General features: G+C 43.7%; 1 long non-coding RNA gene across 1 annotated transcript in view; it reads right to left on the reverse strand.

Moving 5' to 3' along the window:
- LOC146357151 (uncharacterized) overlaps positions 1–16,031 on the reverse strand; it is a 51,062-nt gene that overhangs the window by 14,833 nt on the left and 20,198 nt on the right. The window contains exon 3 of the long non-coding RNA XR_014786612.1: positions 14,406–14,587. This is a non-coding gene — a long non-coding RNA (uncharacterized LOC146357151). The remainder of the gene's footprint in view (positions 1–14,405; positions 14,588–16,031) is intronic.

The following is a 16,031-nucleotide window of genomic DNA, read 5'->3' on the forward strand; positions in this document are numbered from 1 at the left end:
CAGACACAGCGTTCTCCAGCCCTTAGCACGCATTCTCTTCACCTTTTTTTTACTTTTAAAATCTCCATTCATACTCTCATATCTCTTTCCCCCTGGCCCTAACAGCTTCAGATTGCACAGAAAATGACAGCTGTGGAGGAAAAAAAATAAGCAAAAATAAAAATAATAATTTAGAAGACCTCAAAGAGTCCTCCTGATAGCCTTGGAATGGCTTGATGGAGCTCAACCTTAAAGCGTCACAGCAGGGAGGACAGGCCAAGTTCCAGCTGAAACAGCCACAACAGGCTTTTTTTTTTTGGTGGTGATGACAGTTTGCTGGCCCTGGTAAATTCTCTCCTCTCCTATGCCCAGAAAAGGCCATCTCTCAATGGGGTCGATGTCAGCTTCCACAGCTCACTTGGCCATTTAGTTGTCAGTATGCTTGTCCGAAACAAAGCCTGGAAGGAGATCCAGAGGCCTTCTTCACTCGTTATCATTATTAATGTTTTGCATTCTAGCTATGAACTTTGGCCATTATCCTAGGCACTGAGTAACCACATAACTAATGGGATGTGGTCCCTGTCCAAAGAATTTACAGTCTCTCTAAGGCTCTACACCTAAAATCGTATAAGCTGGATGCGAACTGACAAGCCAAGAGATTAAAGATGCAATAAAAGTGCTTAAGAAAACTTAAGTAGTCACGAGATAAGAGGGTGGGTCTGCCAATGAGTCAGCAGACTTAAAAATAAATAAATAATGCACACCCAGGGTTAGGAAGAATGGTCACATTTCCCAAAGGAGAGATTCGTAAAACACACCTCAGTAAATGGGTTTAAGCCCTCTACCGCTCCATCGTATAATTATTATATGGAAATGTAGTTCAGAATGCAGATGGCAGGACAGAGGGAAATAGGACATTTCCAAGGGGGCTGTTCAAGAAGATGTATCTGACTAGAATGGGGGTTTGGTTTGCTCTGCCCTGGAAGTTGGAACAGACACAGTGGCTGTACTGTGTAATAAAAGCTTTTTGTGTCCCCTCTGACTCACCAGTCATAAGGTCAAATGCCACCAGTATTAAGGCAAACTATTATCCACATCAAAGAGGCTGAATATTAAGATGGGAAAAGAACTGCTTGTGAGACAAATAGCATTAGATAATGCCAGGGCTGAAGACTGTAGTGGGAGGCAGGGTTGTCACATTTCCAAGTGAGGCTTCAAATAAATGAATGGAAAATACGTTATTTCCTTGTGGTTGTTGTTCAGTCGTTCAGTCATGTCCGACTCTTCGTGACCCCATGGACCATAGCATGCCAGGCCTTCCTGTCCTGCGCTCTCTCCCGGAGAGTGCTCAAGTTCATATTCATTGCATCGGTGATGCTATCTAGCCATCTCATCCTCTGCCGTCCCCTTCTCCTTTTGCCTTCAGTCTTTCCCAGCATCAGGGTCTTTTCCAGAGAGTTTTCTCTTCGCATTAGGTGGCCAAAATATTTGAGTTTCAGCTTTAGTATCTGTCCTTCCAATGAGCAGTCAGGGTTGATTTCCTTTAGGATTGACTGATTTGACCTCCTTGCAGTCCAGGGGACTCGTAAGAGTCTTCTCCAGCAACCACAGTTCAAAAGCATCAATTTTTCGGCACTCAGCCTTCCTTATAGTCCAGCTCTCACATCTATACATTACTACTGGGAAAACCATAGCTTTGATTAGATGAACCTTTGTCGGCAAGGTGATGTCTCTGCTTCTTACTATGCTGTCTAGGTTTGCCATAGCTTTCCTCCCAAGGAGCAAGCGTCTTTTAATTTCATGGCTACAGTCACCGTCTGCTGTGATCTTGGAGCCCAAGAAAATAAAATCTGTCACAGCTTCCATTTCTTCCCCTTCTATATGCCAGGAAGTGATGGGGCCAGATGCCATGATCTTAGTTTTTTTAATGTTGAGTTTCAAACCAGCTTTTGCACTCTCCTCTTTCACCCTCAACAAGAGGCTCTTTAGATCCTCTTCGCTTTCTGCCATTAGAGTGGTATCGTCTGCATATCTGAGGTTGTTGATAATTCTCCCAGCAATCTTAATTCCAACCTGTGATTCATCCAACCCGGCGTTTCTCATGATGTACTCCGCATATAAGTTAAATAAGCAGGGTGACAATATGCAGCCTTGTCGTACTCCTTTCCCAATTTTGAACCAATCGGTTGTTCCATGTCTGGTTCTTACTGTTGCTTCTTGACCCTCATACAGGTTTCTCAGGAGACAGGTAAGGTGGTCTGGTACTCCCATCACTTTAAGAATTTGCCACAGTTTGCTGTGATCCACACAATCAAAGGCTTTAGCATAGTCAATGAAGCAGAAATAGATGTTTTTCTGGAATTCTCTGGCTTTCTCCATGATCCAGCGAATGTTGGCTATTTGATCTCTAGTTCCTCTGCCTCTTCGAAACCCAGCTTGTACTTCCGGTAGTTCTCGGTTCGCATACTGCTGAAGCCTAGCTTGTAGGATTTTGAGCATCACCTTGCTGGCATGTGAAATGAACGCAATTGTGTGGTAGTTTGAACACTCTTTGGCGTTGCCCTTCTTTGGAATTGGAATGTAAACTGACTTTTTCCAGTCTTGCGGCCACTGTTGAGTGTTCCAAATTTGTTGGCATATTGAGTGCAGCACTTTAATAGCAACGTTATTTCCTAATAACCAGCAAAACTGTCTATAGCTCTATGATTTGTTAGTCTTTAAGGGCATGATCCTATGCATGTTGAGACAGAAAAAAGTCCTACAACTCCCAGCATTCCCCAGTCAGCTGGGGAATGCTGGGATTTGTAGGACTTTTTTTCTGTCTCCGCATGCATAGGATTGCACTCTAAGGTGCCACAAGATTCTTGGTGGTTGTTCTTTTCTTTTTCCCCCTATAACCTTGGGGGTGCCTCCATGAATGATTTACTCTGAGCTGGCTGCGTTTGGAGGTCATTAGGGATATATGACATCATGGCCATCCAGCAGCCACCCTGGAGCTTATTAGGGAAAAACTGGATTTCTTGAGACTGCTAAAGTCCTATTCTTTTCCTTATGTTTGGTTCTCCCTGGTATAGTTGCTGTGTGTCCCAACCCCTGCATTTACCTCAGGTGTGCTAGTCCTGCCCAGGAGTGTTCCTTTTGACCAGGGTCAAGGGGTGTTTCCTGTCTCTGAACAAACCAATTAGCATCTCCTCAGAGGTAACTCCCATTGTGGTCAATTAGGCTTCTCCCCTGAACGCCCACATCGGAATTTACAGAGATCTTCCTCAACTGAAATGGCACAGTTTAAAGCCCAGATTCCCTAAGTGCTATAAAGCACAGTCTCGAGGCTCCGTTTCTCCATTGTTTGGTTTCTTGCCTTTGGAAGTACTTACTTCACACCTTTGCTACAGAGATCCTTCCTGCACAGCATCAAGTTGCAATGGGGGCTGACTTCCTGACCTTGTGTATACTGCTCTCTTTCTCACAACAAACCCATTAGTGTCTCCTCAGAAGTGACTCCCATTGTGCTGAATGAGGCTTGCCCTCTGAATGCCCACATCAGGTTTTATAGAGATCCCCCTGAATTGAATAGACTTTAAAGCACTGATTCCGTGAAGTTTAGCTTTTAGCTTTCTAAATTTTTATCTTTGCTGTTTTAAATCTGTATTTTAAACTCCTGTACTGCTGCTAGGTTTTATTGTGGTTGTATTGTTATATTGTGGTTTTAATGTTCTATATATTTTAAATTGTTTTATTGTGTGTTGTTTGGTTTTAATTTTTGTGAACCACCCAGAGAGCTTCAGCTATTGGGCGGTATAGAAATGAAATAAATAAATAAATAAATAAATAAGTGCTTTACCAAACTTGCGATTCTCCGATTCTCCATGGCTTGGTTTATCGCCATAGGAAGTAACTACTTCACACCTTCTTTATAGAAATCCTGTGGTTAGAAAGGGGGCTGTTTTCCCATCCCTGTGTCCCCCCCTTTCCCAGCACAGTCATATGTGTGCCTACTCAGAAGTAACTCCCATTGTGCTCAATAAGGCTTGATCCTGAAATGCAGGTGCATCTGGATTTTCAGGGGAAAGGAGAAAGGGGGGAGAGCGGGGGGAAGCCTCTCTTATTGGTTGAACAGCCCCTGCCAGTCAGATGACATTCACTCCAACCCCTACCCCCACCAGGAAGTATGTTCTGTGAAGCTATTTTTATTGGTGTGGAGCACTGGCTGCTGGAACCCTGCATGCCATGGACCACATTGCAGCAAAGCTGATTCCTTAAAAAAAAAAAATCTGGTACTCTTCCATTTGCTTCTCCTGTTGTCTTGGAGACACAGTCCTTGTCAACCAAGCACAACTCAGTGTCTATGGGAGCAATCCCAGCCTCAACCGGAAACTGGCTGAGCGGTCTTTGGAAGCAGAGTAAATGCCACTCCACTGGTGAAGAGCGGGGGAAAGCAGGACATATTTGGGGAGGGCCTGAAGACATCATGTGCAAAGTCTCATCCTCTCTGCGACACACCCACAAAAATGGTGTGGCTCTACACCAGCCCCGGCGCTGGCATAGTTAATTCCCTCCTGGGAGGGAAGGATTACGAACAAGCTGCCCCCCACCTGGGGCAATGGATGTGCTGGTTGCTCCACCACTGGCTCTCTCCCCATCCCCACCCCGGCCACACCAGGCAGTAAAGGAACATTAGAATTTCTATGCATGTGTATTTCATTCTCCAATCCTTCATTCGCTTACTGGAGAATAAGCCCAATTGAACTAAATAGGTCATAACTTCTGAGTAGACATGGAGAGGATTGCACTTTAGTGTCTATAAATTGTTAGTATCAGAAATGTATTAGTTGAATAAGAACATTAATGTTTAAGTTCAGAGCCAGTTGCACCCTTATAGCAAACAAACAAAGTCATTAAGTTACCCCTTACCCCTCTTTAAGCACCTTGCCCTACTCCCAGTCATGGTAGCTAAATGAGGATATTTTTCAAAATACATATGTGTTTTTGTTGTTTATTCGGTCAGTCACTTCTGACTCTTCGTGACTTCGTGGACCAGCCCACACCAGAGCTTCCTGTCGGCCGTTGCCACCCCCAGCTCCCCCACGGTCAAGTCCATCACCTCCAGAATATCATCCCTCCATCTTGCCCTTACAAAGGTCACAATCCACCCTGAACACTAGGGGGAGGGGGGTTGAATGGACAGATTTGGGTGGAGTTTGGAGTGTTAGAACTGCACTGATTTAAAAAACAACAGCCCAAGTCTCCAAAGGTTAGATTAGGCCTTTGAGCTGGAAGTTCCGCCACTCCTGCTTACCTAGGAGGAAGTCCCACTGAACTCCATGGTACTTACTTTTGAGTAGATATGCAGAAGTGCCAGGGGCCAGGGCTCACAGGGATGCAACACTGGCACTTGTTAATTAGCAGGGATGCTGATATCATCTACCCCCCCCCTTCCCTGTTTCTTCTGGGCTTAGCTGCAACCCACATAGTAGCTTAGGGGGAAATGAATTTTCTCCATAGCAATATATTGTTCTCTGTTGATCCTGAATGAGCAATTAAGAACCATTAACTTTCCAAAAGACCTGCTCTTGGTGGTGATGAAAACTGCTAGAACTGGTTTATTCATTAAGGTTTATTCTTAATGGATTGACACAGCTGCCTGAATTTTTGGACTCTCCTTGGGGGTATGGCTATGGGGGCTGTCACAATGGGAGCCTGCACTGCAAAATTTACCACCACCCCACTGTAGACATGCATAATGTAGACATGTCTCAGTGGGGAAGTTAAGGATTTGTTTTAACTCCTGTTGAAATCATGGAACCTAAAATTCTTAACATGGGCTGGATTGCACCCTAACATAAATAATATCGATCTCGCAAACTACATAACCGGATTCCTATCACAGTGTGACACTTGGACAACTGCAAAGTACCCCACACTGATAATGATGTGTAGTGAGTTGGTTAATAAGCAAAAGAGTGGACTTCACAGAGTTCTTGGATGCTGGTATTACCTGTGTAATTTAGCTTAACCAGCAGTTTTATGGTTAAGTAAGCAGGCCTTCTACACCAGGCCTTACATATGCCTGGTTACCTCACCCTTTTCTCATACAGAGTGGTGTCTTATCTCTCCCATGAGCCGGGAGGCTTCCACTCTGCCTCCGCCTCCGCCTCCACCTCCGCCTCTCTCTCTCTCTCTCTCTCTCTCTGCAATAAGTTTCCCAGGCTGGGATGCTTTGGGCACCTAAGGGTGAAGGAAGCTCCCCTTCTCCTCAGTGTGTGTGTTTGCTGAGGGAGATAGCTATTGTCTATCAGTTCATGAGCTGCGGGTAGGAACCTAGCAGAAAAGCTTAAAAGATCCAATCCAAAGGCTTTGTGCTTTGGCCTCGCTTCAAGGGGAAAGACGCGTTACCAGGTTGGAGAAACTTTGGCCCCAAGAACAGCTTCCCCATCTGCCTTGGGGACTCAGATAGACATATTACCTTGTGACGAGGGTGCCTGCTTTGTCAACTGAGGGGAGGTGTGAACTTTCTTTGCATGTTTATATTCTGCATCCATTTTCAATCAATAAACTGTTAACCTGATCCATTTGTGATTTGTCTTACTTCAGCACCCATGAATCTGGTTTGATTGGGACCTAATAAATTAAGATCCCATAAATCAACAGGTTTATGTTGATTTCTGTCAGCAAAGGGTAGTTTAGGATGGGTTGTGATGACTGTGGCACTGAGGCCACAGCAAAACCCATAGCACTGCAACTCTCATAGTGATTATTGGACTCTGTATGATGGACCCATGCTATGCCGGCAACAGTTACCATCTCACCTGGCATGAACAGAGAAGGGGGCTTATGGCAGGGATGTGACAGATGAACTCATGTGCAGGACATCCTACAAGCATCATAAAATCACCGTGGAGCTCTTGAAACCTTAAATGCACCTGAAATTGGACAGTAACCTTTGATTATAGGAGGCAGTGTTGAAGAATAGACTTCTTACACTTTCCAAAAATATGTTCTTTTTGCTTTGTTGGTGCTAGACACTGTGTGTGCTGTCACCTTTATATATATCTATACAATGAAGGTGAAAAGGCAGGTTTGCTATCACCACTCTCAAAAGAGATTATGTTGTTATTGTAGATGGTTTAGCAAAAGCATCAGTTGGGAGCATTGCAAAGGTGAAAAGGGCAGACAGAGAATGATTCTTTAAAATTAACTTTGGAATGTGCTATCTCTTCAATTGTACAGCAATGGGCTTGGCCATGTTCACACAGCTGACAAACTGGAAATAGTAGAGCACAGATCTGCACACACACCATGGTAAGAACATAAGAAGAGTCCTGCTGGATCAGACCAAGGGTCCATCTAGACCAGCATCCTGTTCACATAGTGACCAACCAGCTGTCAACCAGGAACCCACAAGCAGGGCACAAGCACAAAAGCACCCTCCCACCCATGTTCCCCAGCAACTGGTGTACATAGGCTCACTGCCTCTGATATTGGAAGCAGCACATAGTCTAGTAGCCACTGATAGCCTTTTCCTCCAGGAGTTTGTCCAACCCCCCTTTAAAGGCATCCAAATTGGTGGCCATCAGTACATCCTGTGGTTGTGAATTCCACAGTTTAACTATGCGCTGTGTGAAGAAGTATGATCTATACTATAGATTCTATAGTATGCCTGAAAGTTGTTGCACTGGGGCTTACTTTTGGGTATGCATGCATAGAATTGAGCTGTGGCTTGTATGCTTGGTGGGGAAACCATTGCAATTGGTAAAAATTACATCCAGCTGTGCCCACTTTGCCTTGGCCATGCCCATGCCCTGCCCACTACTGGAATGTGGCCCCCAAGACCCTTCTCAAAATGGAATTTGGTCCCTGGGTTGAAAAAGGTTCTCCACCCTGATCTATACAGTGTAACATGCAATGTTGGGGGTATGATTTTAGCCCAGTGTCATTCCTTTGACCCTTCCACACTTTTACGCAAGTGGAAGGTTGGCAGAAATCAGTTGTTGTTGTTCAGTCATTAAGGCATGTCCGACTCTTCATGACCCCCATGGACCATAGCACGCCAGGCCTTCCTGTCCTCTGCTCTCTCCCGGGGTGTGCTTAAGTTCATATTCATTGCATTGGTGAAGCTATCTAGCCATCTCATCCTCTGCCGTCCCCTTCTCCTTTTGCCTTCAATCTCTCCCAGCATCAGGGTCTATTCCAGTGAATTTTCTCTTCGCATTAGGTGGCCAAAATATCTGAGCTTTCACTTCAGTATCTGTCCTTCCAATGAGCAGTCAGGGTTGATTTCCTTCAGGATTGACTGATTTGACCTCCTTGCAGTCCAGGGGACTCGTAAGAGCCTTCTCCAGCACCACAGTTCGAAAGCATTAATTGTTCAGCGCTCAGCCTTCCTTATAGTCCAGATCTCACAGCCATACATTGCTACTGGGAAAACCATAGCTTTGATTATACGAATCTTTGTCGGCAAGGTGATGTCTCTGCTTCTTACTATGCTGTCTAGGTTTGCCATAGCTTTCCTCCCAAGGAGCAAGCGTCTTTTAATTTCATGGCTACAGTCTGTAGTGATCTTGGAGCCCAAGAAAGTAAATCTGTCACTGCTTCCATTTCTTCCCCTTCTATATGCCAGGAAGTGATGGGGCCAGATGCCATGTTCTTAGTTTTTTTAAGGTTGAGTTTCAAACCAGCTTTTGCACTCTCCACTTTCACCCTCAACAAGAGGCACTTTAGATCCTCTTCGCTTTCTGCCATTAGGGTGGTATCGTCTGTGTATCTGAGGTTGTTGATAATTCTCCCAGCAGTCTTAATTCCAACCTGTGATTCATCCAACCCGGTGTTTCTCATGATGTACTCTGCATATAAATTAAATAAGCAGGGCGACAATATGTAGCCTTGTTGTACTCCTTTCCCAATTTTGAACCAATCGGTTGTTCCATGTCCGGTTCTTACTGTTGCTTCTTGACCCTCATACAGGTTTCTCAGGAGACAGGTAAGGTGGTCTGGTACTCCCAACTCTTTAAGAATTTCCCACAGTTTGCTGTGATCCACACAATCAAAGGCTTTAGTGTAGTCAATGAAGCAGAAATAGATGCTTTTCTGGAATTCTCTGGCTTTCTCCATGATCCAGCGAATGTTGGTGATTTGATCTCTAGTTCCTCTGCCTCTTCAAAACCCAGCTTGTACTTCCAGTAGTTCTTGATTCACATACTGCTGAAGCCTAGCTTGTAGGATTTTGAGCATAACCTTGCTGGCATGTGAAATGAGTGCAATTGTGTGGTAGTTTGAACACTCTTTGGCATTGCCCTTCTTTGGAATTGGAACGTAAACTGACCTTTTCCAGTCTTGTGGCCACTGTTGAGTGTTCCAAATTTGTTGGCATATTGCGTGCAGCACTTTAACAGCATCATCTTTTAGGATTTTAAATAGCTCAGCTGGAATACTGTCATCTCTGCTAGCTTTGTTGTTAATAATGCTTCCTAAAGCCACTTGACTTCACTCTCTAGGATGTCCGGCTCAAGTTCAGTGACCGCACTATCATGGCTATCAGGGACATTCAGATCTTTCCTGTATAGTTCTTCTGTGTATCCTTTCCACCTCTTCTAGTTCTTAATCTCATCTGCTTCTGTTAGGTCCCTGCCTTCTTTGTCCTTTATCATGCCCGTCTTTGCACAAAACGTTCCTTGAGATCTCCGATTTTCTTGAAAAGATCTCCAGTCTTTCCCATTCTATTGTTTTCCTCAATTTCTTTGCATTGTTCATTTAAGAAAGCCTTCTTGTCTCTCCTTCCTATTCTCTGGAACTCTGCATTCAGTTGGATATATCTTCCCCTTTCTCCCTTGCTTTTTGCTTCCCTTCTTTCCTCAGCTACTTGTAAAGCCTCATCAGACAGCCACTTGGCTTTCTTGCATTTCTTTTTCTTTGGGATGGATTTCGTTGCTGCCTCCTGAACAATGTTACAGACCTCCGTCCATAGTTCCTCAGGCACTCTATCTATCAGGTCTAATCCCTGAAATCTATTCCTCACCTCCACTGTATATTCATAAGGGATATGATTCAGGTCATACCTGAATGGTTTAGTGGTTTTCCCTACGTTCTTCAATTTAAGCTGAAATTTTGCAATAAGAAGCTCATGATCTGAGCCACAGTCAGCTCCAGGTCTTGTTTTTACTGACTGTATGGAGCTTCTCCATCTTTGGCTGCAAAGTACATAATCAATCTGATTTCGATATTGACCATCTGGTGATGTCCATGTGCAGAGTCACTTCTTGTGCTGTTGGAAGAGTGTTTGCTATGATCAGCATGTTCTCTTGGCAAAACTCTATTAGCCTTTGTCCTGCTTCATTTTGTACACCAAGGCCATGCTTGCCTGTTATCCCGGTGATTTATTGACTTCCTACTTTAGCATTCCAATCCCCTATGATGAAGAGGACCTCTTTTTTTGGAGTTAGTTCTAGAAGGTGTTGTAGGTCTTCATAGAACCGATCAACCTCACCTTCTTCGGCCTCAGTGGTTGGGGCATAGACTTGAATTACTGTGATGTTGAATGGGCTGCCTTCGATTCATACTGAGATCATTCTATCGTTTTTGAGATTGTACCCCAGTACTGCTTTTCCCACCCTTTTGTTGACTATGAGTGCTACTCCATTTCTTCTAAGGGATTCTTGCCCACAGTAGTAGATATAATGGTCACCTGAATTAAATTCACCCATGCTTGTCCATTTTAGTTCTCTGATTCCCAAGATGTCGATGTTCAATCTTGCCATCTCATGTTTGACCACCTCCAGCTTACCTTGATTCATTGATCTGACATTCCAGGTTCCTAAACAATATTGTTTTTTACAGCATCGCATTTTCTTTTCACCACCAGACACATCCACAGCTGAGTGTCCTTTTGGCTTTGGCCCAGCCGCTTCACTCTTTCTGACGCTACTTGGAAATTCCCTCTGCTCTTCCCCAGTAGTAGATTGGACACCTTCCGACCTGAGGGGCTCATCTTCTGGCGTCGTATCTTTTAGCCTTGTGCTACGTTCCATGGGGTTTTCTTGGCAAGAATACTGGAGTGGGTTGCCATTTCCTTCTCCAGTGGACCACATTTTGTCAGAACTCTCCGCCATGACCTGTCTGTCTTGGGTGGCCCTGCATGGCATAGCTTATGGCTTCACTGAGTTACGCAAGCCCCTTCGCCACAACAAGGCAGTGATCCATGAAGGGGGGCAGAAATCAGACACACAGATAAATGGGCGCATTTATTTATTTATTTATTTATTTATTTCCTTTCTATATCACCTAATAGCCGAAGTTCTCTGGGCAGTTCACAAAAACTAAAACCACAAAATACAACATAAAACAATATAAAATATGAAAGCTTAAAACTATAAAAGTACATCCTGAATGAAACCTAGCAGCAATGCAGAAATTTAAAATACAGATTTAAAACAGCAGAGCTAAAAGACTAGAGTGCTAAAATGCTGGGAAAAGGAGGAGGTCTTCACCTGGCGCTGAAAGGAGTACATTGTAGGTGCCAGACAACCCTCTCTAGGGAGCTCATTCCACAGCCGGGGTGCCACAGCAGAAAAGGCCCTCTTCCTGTGTACCACACTCACATCATATTACATTTGACATGTGGTGGCAGGTGTGCAGTAGGCCTATACTTCACTGTGTATATGTGACTGTGAACTACTGTCCATACTAACTCAAATTGGCCCCTTGGTATTGAAAACTGCTGTATACAAATATCACAAACTGAAATTTTAAGGAGTACTCCCCCCCCAACAAGTGTGTTTTTATTATTTTTCTTCATGTTCAGTACTAGTTGTAGTTTCTAGCTTCCTTTAAAAAAATATAGTTCCAATTACTTCACTATCTGGTATAGTTTGGGTATTGCTTAGGATTTAATCTGTATCAGTCCACAACTTTATTCGCATGGCTGTCATGGAGGTGCAGCAACACAGTCTAGAAATAGCACATGGTCCCCATTTTGCACTGTAACAGACATCTCAGGCAATGGTAGTCAGCTGAAAGGCATTGCATCCCCCTTTTCCTGTCTAGCTCTATACATAATGGTTGTCAGTGCTGGCTCCAGGTATTGGAGGGCCCTTGGGCAAGTCATCATTAGTGACTCCTCCTCTTAGTAAGTCTATCTTCTCAGCACCATTACAGCCAGCTGCTATTGCTCCTCATCCTTTTTCTCATCATTGCTACCACTTGCTTGGTTAACAGGCAGAGAGCCAAGGAGCAAGGAGGCAGTAGCATCTATTGCTGTTCCTTTGCACCACCACCATCGTCTGGTCCAGACAGAGCAAGAGGCAGGTAAACAAGCAGGTTGCAATGGTAAAGAGGAAGAGCAAGTCTAAGGGGTTCTTGTCAGTGTGGGCCCCTGCTGGATGCCCAACCATGCTTACCCTTGATCCTGGTGTGACAAAATGGCATATTGTTTTATGGTTTAATTGTCTATTATAACGTCTATTTCCGTGGCTGATGTGTTATAACATGTCTTGTCTCTTTAAGGCTTTGGTAAGGAGGGGGGAGGGGGAAATTGGAAAGTTCAGAATTTAAATACTGTGTCCTGATTGGCTGTGGGGTTTCAAGGCTGGGAGAGAGGGAGAATAACAGGAGATGAGGTTTGGTGGCTTGAGGGTTAGAGAGGTCTCTGGGCTCTAGCTCTGAGGGTGGATAGATTCCCTGGGAGGTGGTTCAAATATTATTTTAAAGACTATTATTAGATGGAGTAAAGTAGGCAAGGATTTAAGACTAATGTGAAACAGCAATTCTTTACCACATGATGCCAATCACCTTGTAACATCTTATCCTTTGTAAATAAAGTTTAATTTTTTATTTTGTTAATACAAACCACGTCATTCTTGGTCTCGTTATTAACAGGGAAAAGGTTTGATGATAATAAGAATGTAAAAAGCTAGTGTCACAATATCTACACACACACACAGAGAGAGAGAGAGAGAGAGAGAGAGAAACTGATGGTTCTCTCTGAGCGAAGAGGAGACTGGTGGCAGTGACAGTTTTAAAGGTTTGTAAAAGAAAAGAGGTTTTCTCAGCAGTAGGAGAAAAACACCCCTGTAGTGGATTTTGAGGTTGTTATGGTTGTATCCCTTCCTCACATACTCACTCTCTGGTTTTCCCTAAAGGAAGAGGTTGAGGGAATATAAAGGTATTAAGGATTCTAGAGTCAGAATTTGTACCTGGTGCTGTGGAGATTTTCATGAGGAGTGGTGATGAGATAGTAATCACAAGTGTGAAAAGGGTGGATACGTCACAGCTAGCCTTGATGCTTGCATTCATATATCCTCAAAGTCACCTCTGGATGCTTGGTAATGCCATCTGTGGTACAGCTTTCATGTTATTAAATAATGAAATCAGGAGTTTGTGGTCAGTGCAAATCACAAATTTCCATCCATATATGTATATGGAATTTCTCTACTCCAAATATAACAGCTAACCCTTCCTGATCTAATTTTAAATAATTCTGTGATATGGTTCATGAAACAAATCCCATTGGCTTTATCTGTATAACTGTGTAATTTAATTGTACTGTGTTGTAGTAAGGCTGCCTCCTCATTCTTCTGTAGGGCCTCATGTGAAGTTTGACTCATAAGAGTCACACTCCTATGTCTTTGTTCACATCCAGTATAATAGTAATAGAAGCCACCTTGTGAATTTTTGTTTCATTTAGAACGTAGATGGTGTATCAGCTGCTTCCTCATCTGCACCCTTTTTCTTAGCTCTACATAATGTGACTAGTCAGGCCACAATTGTGGCACTTTCTAGGCCTTTGGTGCATACTTTCCTCCACAATAGCAGTGCCCTTCCTGAGGTTTATCCATTTCCTTTTCAGGTTCTTCTGTAAGTTTAAAAACAGTTGTTGGTATTATCCTTCTCCCCTGTTCCCAGGAGTGATGCCTGTGAATACTGTACGCTTTTATTTGCAGATTCCATTGCCAGGGCAAACTTTAAAGCAGAATCAAAGGTTGACAGTGGATTAGACAGTGACCTCCTCTGCATTTTATCACGATTAATTTCACAGACCAGTCCAGACCAGACCTTAACATCTGTGTCAGATTTGCCCCATAACTGCATTTTTGAAAACGTTTTCTCAGTTCTTCTGCCACGAAAACTCCTACTGCTACCCCAGACCTCTGTTATCAAAAGTTCAATCTAAATTGCTCCACTATTTCACTGGAGGTTGGGTTAAAATGGTCCTTCAACAGTTTTACCAACTCTCTAAAGGATCTAGCTACTTATTTTTCAGGAGTTAACAGATGTCTCTTCAAGCTGAAGGTGGGAGCCTCTCTATACTATTGAGCAGAACTGCTTTCTTCTCAGGGATGGTACAAGCTTTTTTGCCACCTGAAGCAAGAGACTTGTGCTGCTGCTACCTCACCACCCTCCCTCTCGCTGCCACACCCCTGTCCCCACTCCCTTACCTTTGCTGCTGTGCCGTGTGGCTGGAGGAAGCAGCCTCCTGGGTCTTGCAAGGCCTGGCTGAACTCCTGTGGGATCTTGCGAGTCCACTTCTTTCAGCTACATGGCTCTCGCTGAGAGCAACAGATGGCCAGCGCAGGTGCTCTGGACAGACCAGCCAGCTGCCCTCTTGCTGTGGCAAATCCTGCATTGAGAGAGTGGCTGGTGGGGTTATCTGGGGCACCTGCTGGAGGAGGTGGTAGCAATGGGCCCTCCTGGCTGGAGCAGGGAGGGAAGTGGTGCAATTTGCCACTCCTCCAGTTCCACTGCCTGATGCAGGCACATCATCATCATCATCATTTACAGTTCTATGCTGCCCAATAGTCGAGGCTCTCTGGGCAGTGAACTGGGCAGTTCACAATAATTAAAACCATAAAATACTACATGACAAAACACAATATAAAACTTTAAAAGTTTAAAAGTACCATGAAAAACCAAAGTAAAACCCAGCAGCAGTTACAGCCCAGGGAAAGCCTGGGTGAAAAGGGTCATTTTCAGAAAGTGTTTAAAATATGTCATATTTTTAGCCTCCTGAACTGCATGAGGGAGGGTTTTCCAGAGGGTGGGTGCCACTACAGAGAAGACCCACCAACGGGATTCTTCATGGCGACATTCCATTCGTTTTGAAATGACCAGCAGGGCCTCTTCTGAAGATCTTAAATGTCACCTGAGTATATATAAGGGAAGGCGGTTTGCTAGATATCCTGGTCTCAAGGAGCTTAGGGCTTTTATGAGCCTGCGTAATGGTAAGACCGGCCCCGTTTCTTCTTAACATCATCTGTTACATCATTAGCAGTGAAAAAGTGAGTCAGTATTTCACTATACTGTCCCATATTTGCTGCTGTTGATTAAACTGTGACAGAGTCCTCACTGTGGGCAGCCATTTTCTCCTAGCAGCAATATTGCCTCACCCCCACAAAAAAGTGCTCCTTTTCTTGTGCCCTTCTTTGGACAGTCTTAGGGGTTCAGTTCTTTCTTGTCACCATATGTAATATCTTGAACACAGGAATGCTGCAAGTCTTTTAATAATATAAGACGGCTTTATTGAGAATAGCAATAACCAGCTTAACTGCCATGTTCTGGACTGGGCTAGCATGACTCTACAGGAACCCAGAAGGGACAATACTGGGTGTAATCTTATGGCTTAGTCACATGAGCAAGCCTCGGGGTCATCCCCCCCCCCCGATCCTTTGACATGGCCACGAGGAGAAGATTGGCAGTTTTTGCTTTCATTTTTAACTTACTGCAGGTTAGGGTTATTGTTATTTCTTATTGTTTTTTCTTTTATGAGGCTCTAATTTCTTTGTGTCCCAGAGGGTTGCCCTTTTTGCAATCAAGGAGGCCAGTGTAAGGAACAAGGAACTAGAAAAAATGGTCTGGCTGATAGACTCAAATGAATGTGTGGGTTTTATTTATTGCTGTTTTTATCCCTCTCTAGTTTTTTTCCCCTAGTGCTTCTTATTGTAATGTTTTAATGCTAATGTAATGTTTTAATTTTTAATGTAATGTTTAATTTTAATGTTTAATTCTAATGTAATGTAATGTTTAATTCTAATGTAATGTAAAGTCTTTTCCTTCAACATATTTTT

The sequence above is a fragment of the Heloderma suspectum genome, chromosome 1, assembly GCF_057233095.1.
Source record: "Heloderma suspectum isolate Gila_16-S chromosome 1, 16-S_ref, whole genome shotgun sequence".
Lineage (NCBI taxonomy): Eukaryota > Metazoa > Chordata > Lepidosauria > Squamata > Helodermatidae > Heloderma > Heloderma suspectum.